This window comes from Schistocerca cancellata, chromosome 1 (assembly GCF_023864275.1).
Source record: "Schistocerca cancellata isolate TAMUIC-IGC-003103 chromosome 1, iqSchCanc2.1, whole genome shotgun sequence".
In the NCBI taxonomy this organism is placed as follows: Eukaryota; Metazoa; Arthropoda; class Insecta; order Orthoptera; family Acrididae; genus Schistocerca; species Schistocerca cancellata.
The window spans coordinates 285,919,609-285,928,046 of record NC_064626.1 but is presented as its reverse complement, the minus strand read 5'-3'; positions in this window follow the sequence as shown (position 1 = coordinate 285,928,046).

The window sequence follows — 8,438 nt, the reverse complement described above, 5'->3', positions numbered from 1 at the left end:
ACAATTCTGCATCAAAGACAGTAAATGCTCGAGGCAGTCGGACCTTGAGGAAATGATCTGGAAAAACAACAGAGCAAACAACAGAATCCCCCAGTTTCGACCCATCCATAAAAACAGCTACATAGTCGCAGTGCTCAGATAAAATGGCAGAAAATGTTGTATTAAAAACTGAAGTAGGAGTGCAATCACTCTTGTACCCACCAAATCTAAAATCACTTTGAGCCTCTCCAGTAACAAGGGTGTCAGGTGGTTACAACCTTGGATTTGGGGCTGTATGGGCTCCACACCGAGGGACTCCAGCACACGTATCCCTAACGGCATCGTAGCTCGGGAACGGTTGGAAAAAATACGCTCCAGAGGTGGATGCGCAATGATATGGTGAGCGGGTGAGGTTGGAGCTGCAAGAAACTTACAATCTAGCATACCAACAGGAGCTGCCGCCGGATGGTAAGTGGCAGTTCTCCCACCTCAGCGCAGAGGCTAGGTATGGGACTAGTCCAATAAGCACCTGTCGCTAGTCGAATCCACACGTGGTGGACAGCGTCAAGGATCCACAAATAAGAGGGCCTTGCTGATCCATACACTGTGGACCCATAGTCCAACCGCAAACCCACAAAAGCCCGATAAAACTGCAGGAGACGCGCCCTGTCCGCTCCCCAAGACCTGTAGCTGAGGCACTTGAGGATGTTCACTGCCTTTAGGGTTCTGGCTTTCAAGTATCGCAGGTGTGGCAACCACGACAATCTGGAGTAAAAAATGAGGCCTTCTAATTTGTAGGATAGTGTCCCCTACATGCAAGGCAGGCAAATTAAAAGGACAACAAGAATGATTAAAATGAACACACACACACACACACACACACACACACATACACACTTATCGGCAGAAAACTGAAAACCTGTCTTTGCAGCCCACTCCTCTAACCGCCGCACTAAGTTGCAACTGATGGCTCACCATTGCAACACTGGAGAAGGATTACAGTGAAGTCGTCCACAAATAACGAGCACTGTACTGGACTGCTTACCATAGATATTATACTGTTGATGGCTATGGCAAAGAGGGTAACGCTTAAAACACTGCCCTGGGGTACAACATTCTCTTGCTCAAATCGATCAGACACTGTGTGACCAACTCGAGTCCAAAAAAAACCGCTGAGACAGGAAAGACTGAATAAAAATGGTGTGGCCACAAAAGCCCCATTAATGCAGTTGTGTGAGAACACTGTGTCTCCAATTAGTACCGTACGCCTTACTGATATCAAACAATATGCCGATACAGTGATGCTGATGGAGGAAAGCCTGCTGAATAGCCGCTTCTAGGAGGGTCAGGTTGTCGACCGTGGACTGAAACTTTCAGAATCCACACTGAGAGCAGCTAAGAAGTTGTCTGGTCTCTAAAGCCAGACCACATGACAGATAACCAAATGTTCCAGGGTCTTTCCTGATCAGCTCATCACGGCAATACTCCGATAACTACTGGGACATGTGTGGTACCCTTTCCTGGTTTGAGGAGAGGGATTAGAATTGCTTCCCTCCATGAGTTGGGGAAGACACCAGTCTGCCATATTAGATTAAAACATTCAAGGAGGATTTCCTTGGACGCCACTGCCAGATGTCAAAGCATGCAGTACCAGATGTGGTCGTGATTGGGTGCAGTGTCAGAAGTCTCAGCCAGTGCTGATTCAAGCTCCCACATGGAGAAAGGGGAGTTGTACGCCTCAGAACTGTTCGATCTAAAGTCCAACTCTTACCTCTCGGCAGTCGCACGGTAGTGGGCTGGATCCTGGCTTGAATTGGCAGTAGTTTGTGCAAATTACTCGGCCAGCATCTGAGCAATGTTTCTAGGCGTTGTTTGGAGGCACCCCAGGTTCAACACTGCAGCTATCGGTAAACGGCTGTGTTTACCGGAACTCCTCCAGATGGCTTCCCATACTTTTGTGGAACAAAGTGGAATGACTGATGGAGTTCAGGAACTCATGCCATGACCGCTTTTTGCTCTCTTTAATGACACGGCGAGCCTTGGCTCTTGCGATTCGAAAGGTTGAGAGATGTTCCGCTGTTGGGCAGCGTTTAAACCATCGAAGAGCCGCACGCCTGTCCCAGATGGCTAAATGGCACTCTTCTGTCCACCAAGGGACAGGTCGCCCCTGAAGAGAGCTGAAAGACATTGATATGGATAGATCAGCAGCGTGATGTGATCCACCCATTCCTGGACGCTGTCACGGTGTTCAAACACAGCCAACTGGCCGAACAGCATCCAGTTAGCTCTGCCAATCATCCATGTTGGTGGCTTCTATTCCAGTAATACATTATCGAGTAGCTGAAGGTAGATCGGGAAGTGGTCAATGACAACCCAGTCAATAGTCGGCAAGAGCTGGAGAGCAGACAGAGAGGTTGATGGCCAAGAATGACCCAGCAGCACCACAGAAATGAGTCGGAGTACCAGCATTGAGGAGGCACAGCTCTCAAGATATCAGGAGGTTCTCCAAAACTCGACCCTGATGGCAAGTAGACGTTGAGCCCCACAGGACATTGTGGGCATTGAAGTCTCCCAGAAGGAGAAATGGTTGGGGGAGTTGTATGATAAGATCTGTGAGAGCCTCAAGAGTCTACTGCATCCCGTGGAGGTAAATAAAGAGAACAAACTGTAAGCCACTGGTATGCGGAAATTTCAACTGCAACTGCTTGCAGGTCGGTAGGTTGGTAGGTAGGTTGTTTTGGGAAGGAGACCAGACAGCGTGGTCATCGGTCTCATCGGATTAAGGAAGGATGGGGATGGAAGTCGGCCGTGCCCTTTCAGAGGAACAATCCCGGCATTTGTCTGGAGTGATTTAGGGAAATCACGGAAAACCTAAATCAGGATGGCCGGACGCGGGATTGAACTGTCGTCCTCCCGAATGCGAGTCCAGTGTCTAACCACTGCGCCACCTCGCTCGGTTTGCAGGTCGGCATCCAGGGGAAGAGCAGAGTGGTGCCCATTATTGACAAACACAGAAACCCATCCTCTGGCTCTTTCCCCAGTCAGGTCATCATTGCGATGTAGGGTATAGCCCCATAGTGCAGGCGCATCAGATGCTTTGACATGTGTTTCCTGCAAACACAAGCACAGAGAGCGTTGCTGTGCTAGTAGTTTCAGTTCCTCCATGTGTGTACTGAATCTGTCAGGGGGTAGTACTTTCATCCTGACTTTATGACGGGGAGGCAGCCCACAATGAGTGGAGGCTCAGGTTTGGATCGAGATGGTTGCCCCATCCGACATCAAGCGCCATAGCCTCTAAAGAAGAATCGAATGAGATGTCGGAGAGGTCGATGTGGACATCGTCAGGCTGTTTTCTGCCCGATTGCACCAGTGTTGAACGTTTTGCCTTGGACTGTCCCTGTTTAGACATTGTAGCCACAACTGCAGTTGAGGGTGTGGCAGCATTTGACAGTGTACCAGATGCAACCTTTGCAGAGGCAAGGAGCTCCATGTCAGCAACCACAGCTTTTTCTGAAGTTCTCGTTGGATGGACAGGCTTAGACACAACTGCAGCAGCACAAGTGCAGGGACACACATAGGTACTAGTGCCAACACTAGCAGCCTCCGTTTGTGTTGCAGCGTCAGCTTTCGGCATGGGCTGTTTAACAACTAACATGAAGGAGGTGGCAAAACACAGGGGCAGCATGGCTCTACACAGTTTTTTTGCTTCAGTACATGGGATGCGCTTCATAGTTTTAAACTCCTGCATGTTTCATTCTTCCAGATACACGCTGCAGTCCCGACTCCAGACGGGGTGAGGTCCAGAGCAATTTACACACTTCAATGGAGACGAACAACGGACACCGTCATGCGTGACCTGACCACACTTGCCCCAAGTAGCTTTTCCATGACATCCAAGAGTAGTATGCCCAAAGCGCTGGCATTTGAAACACCGCATTGGGTTGGGTCGTATGGCTGCGAAGGAAACCTGCCTTAATAAGCTCGGGGAGTTTTGTGCTAAATGTCAGGATAAAGGAGTCAGACTTAACAAGAACTCCATCCACCCTCTTCATAATATTTTGCACATCAACTATTCCTGCTGGAGCCCACTCATCTTTCAGTTCCTCTTTGGGAATGTCCACCAGATCCCTGCACTTCACACCTTTGCTGCAATTCAAGGTGGTGTACAGTTCAATTTTGATGCCATATTCCACAAGGGACTGCGTGTTGTGTAGATTCTTAGCTTGTTGGGAAGTAGCAGTTTCCACCAACAGCGCCCCATTACGCAATCGCTTAACAGATTTCAAACTGCCAGCAATGCCCTCGAGCCCTTTTTGAATAAAGAAAGGTGAAACTTTCTCAAAGCTGCCCTCTTTTCTTTTAATGATTAAAACACATTCTGATAGCCAGCATGTGTTCTGTCACTAGTCATGATATGCTGAGATTTCACTTCTGTGTCAGGACTATCTACATGTGGCCTCTTGTTGTATTGAGTGTCAGTACCTACCAGCGGCCCACCTTTTCTGCTGGGAGAAGGCAAAGAAGATTTCGAAGGTCCCATCCCAGTCCCACAAGCAGCTAGGGAACTAGAATTCCACCTAGACAGAGGTAAGCCTCATACAACTGAGAAACGGCAGGTTCCCCAGAGGTTGCCCGCTAACGACTGTTCCACTTCAACAGCCATGCATTTCATCAGCGCGCAGCACACCTTGAGATTGAGCAGTTTTTTAAAGAGGTTTATTCCATCCTCACTATCCATGCAGCAAGCCAAGATCCCCATTCCCTGAGACACAACGTTCCACTGCCGCACCACATGGTGGTCTCTGAAGAAAGCCCAGAGCTTATGGTGACAGGGGACTGGCAGTGCTTACCAATCCCCAGCTCAGGAACCCCGGGGTCGCCAAGCCCGTACTCAACAAATCGATGCCAAGACCCAGGGAGCGCCATCAGTGCGCTCTGCCTGTTCACAATGTTTTGAAGATTGTAAGTGCTCCAGTTCCTATTGGTTTACCAGGAAGGCATTACTCTATATCAAAGGAAGCAGTGGAACACATTTTTAGTTCACTGACTGGCTAGTTTCAGTACAAAACAGGATGCACAGAAGTTGTATAGATTGAAACCGTTAAGTCTTTGGACAGTTTCACATACATTTTGGAACCATTTAAAATGTTTGAAAAATGATTCTATAACTCATCTTTCAAAACTAAAATTATGTTAAATAAGACTAGATTTTTATTTTTACAAGGCTGCTATGTGATTATAAAACAGGTTTTATGTATGGCAAAAATTTCAGTTGTTTATAAAACCTGTTCTACCCTAAAGTCGAAGCACTCCTTTGTAGGGAATGTAGAACTATATGGTAAAAAAAAAGAAAATGGATTGGCATTGTTGAAAAAACTTCCACAAATTATAAAGAAAGTTCAGAACGCTATAGTAAAAGAACTTTGACAGATAAGTCCAAATGGAGGATTTCTTTGTTATCATAAAGCAATTTCTTTCGAGAGAGCAAAAAAAATCTAGAACTGCTCCAGAGATACAGCATTTAAAAATTTTTTCCAAAATTCTCATGTTCAGAATGGTATGCACAGTGCCATTTTTGGAGGTTGTATCTTGAAGCAGAAATTTTTTTGGAGAAAACAAAAAATGTGTGTTCCTACTTACTCCTTCAGTTTAACATATGCTAAATTCAACAACATCTGAGACTGTGAGAATAAGATTTTTTTCCTACCCTGACTGAACTGATATGGACTATGTCTTATGGTCTGTGCAAGGTTATCAGAGATGGTTCAATAAGCTTGTTTGAAAGTTGCTACAAAAGTAAAAAGAACTTCACCACACATTTATGAGTACAGCAAAATCAATGCCTTGCTGACTATTAAATACTGAATTAAGCCAAGATAAGAGCTATGAATTCAAAAGTAAAATTTTGCCAACCAAACTGATGAAAAATCCTAAGTAGTTTTGATCTTACAGGGTAAACAGTCCAAAACCATTAATATAATCTCTCAGTGATCACACTGACACTTAAAGAGAAGGTGACAGAGTGAATGCTGAAATACTGAAATCTACCTTCTTAAATTTATTCACAGCAGAATATCACATTATTGTTCATCCCTTTAGTCACTGCATAAGCACTAAAATGGGAGACATTGAGACAAACTATTGAGAAATTGAGAATCAACAAAAGCCGAGAGGAGAGGCAATTGTATGTCATACCTGTATTCGTCTACACATATTATGTGGCAGAACACTTCTATTTGCAGTTTATTGTAGGTCACTGGAGCATTGTATTGTTTTCATAGAGTAGAAAGAATTGCATGTCATTCCTGGTTTCAAGAAGATTCATCAAACAAATGTACATAATTACAGGTCTGTCACTGACATCAATGCATTGCAGACTTAGGAAACACAAAACACATTTGCATATTACGACCTTGGAGAATGGAGATGTCCTCTACAGGAATCAAAATGGATTCTGCAAACAAAGATCATGTGAATCTCATTTTGTTCTGCTCTGCATGAGATACAAAGCACCACAGACAATATGCCCAGAATGATGTCATATTCTTTGAGCTGAAAACATTCAAAACACAATGCTGCTTAATGAGTAACATAAAACTCATGAATACAGGACCAGTTCCTCAATTCAGGACTTCCTAACAAATGGAATTCAACATGTTCTCAACGAGGCACTATCACTAGAGGTTAATTAATATTGCAGGATTGTTACACTCCTATTACTGTACAAGATAAAAATAAATAGTGACAAAGTATATTATGAGACTGCAAATAACTAGAAACACAACTAACTGCTCAGAGATGAGGTAAAATATGCATATTGGACTCCTTTTTCTATATGGGGTAGATGGTTTGTTACCAAAATCTTTATATGGATTTCACATTCATTGGCTTTGCCAACTCACAATCAATCTGCCAACTTTTAAGTTAACCTACGCCTCAGGTTGTGCTACAGATCAGTCTGCCGCCACAACCAAAATTGCGAGGGGGGGGGGGGGGGGGGGAGGAATGTTAGGTTCCAATACCACAATTTAGCCACAGATTGCTTATATGACATTCATGCAACCTATCCCAGAATCCTGCTCAGGCTTGTGGCACCTCCTACCGAATAGGACTAACACCAGATACTGCAGGTATTTTAAAAAATAGGGGAGGGGGGGGGGGGGGAGGAAGGGGGATAAAGCAAATGGTTCATGGGTGAGAGTCGCATAAACAATGGAAAACCTTAACTTACAGATAAAATGTCAACTATACTTAGAAAGCCTACTTGCAAAGTTACAAGTAAAAATATTAAGTGAGGAATTTAGGAATACACTACACTTCCCTACATATCATTCCCACAAAGAGAACCATTTCAGCTGTCATTCTTTCTGCACTCCATCCACATCCGAAATGGAACAATACCATAATGTTTAGAACAGTGATACGTATCCTCTGACACAGTTTACAGTGATTTGCAGAGTTAGCTATATATTTACATCCAATACATGTGAAAGTACTGTGTTTAAACTCACCACTTTTAATTCTAGTAACATTAACAGGAAAATATGAATTGTCATATTTTAGGTACTATGCTATGAAGAGAGTTAATAGCACAGATGAAATTCTCGTGATATCTGCAGAGACACACGTTGCGTGGAAGTTTATTGGCAAGCATTATATGTTTGGGTCTTAATCCTGCGAATTTACTTTTACCAGTCACTTTGCCATTTTCTTCACAAAACATTACATGGGCTTCTTTCAAAGAAAACATCAAGTGTAGCACTTGCAACTTACTCTTACCTTTCTCATATTTTACAGTCAACGTCTATGCGTCCAGGGGCCTGTCTGCTAATGTCATCCCTTTCATAGAATTTGCTCACTGAACTTATTATTTCATCACTTATTTTTTGTTTAGAGACTCTTTCTACTTCTAGAGGTTCAACATATGTATGATACAATCTTCTAATAACACGTTTTTGTTTTCTGGGTGATAGTGGAAGTACGTGTTTCACTTTTGATATGGCTTTTCCCCATAAAGACCTATTTTTATATGGTGGAGAGGCAGAACTACTTGGTGTAGTTGAAGATGCTTCCTTTAGCCGCTTCCTGTACTTGGCAACTCTTTCTCTAACATTCCGTTTCCTGTCTGCAGCAATCCTTTCTTGTTCTCTTTTACTCAAACATTTTTCCTGTTCCTGCTTCTTTTTCCTTAATTTATTCATAGTTTCCTTGGGTTTGATTTTATAATCTTCATGTTTCAATTTCTGCCTTCTTCGTCTCATCTTTCCAGCTGCACTTAAAGGCATTCTGCAAAAATTACAAATTGTTATAAAGTAGCAATACCTATTCCCTATTGGATTTTATGTGGCTTATGCAGATAAATATACATTAAACTTGTTGAAATATATTGTTAGTTATGTTGTATGTAATTACGAACCAATGTGACTGCTCAAAATTATAACTAATCCTACAAAAATTAT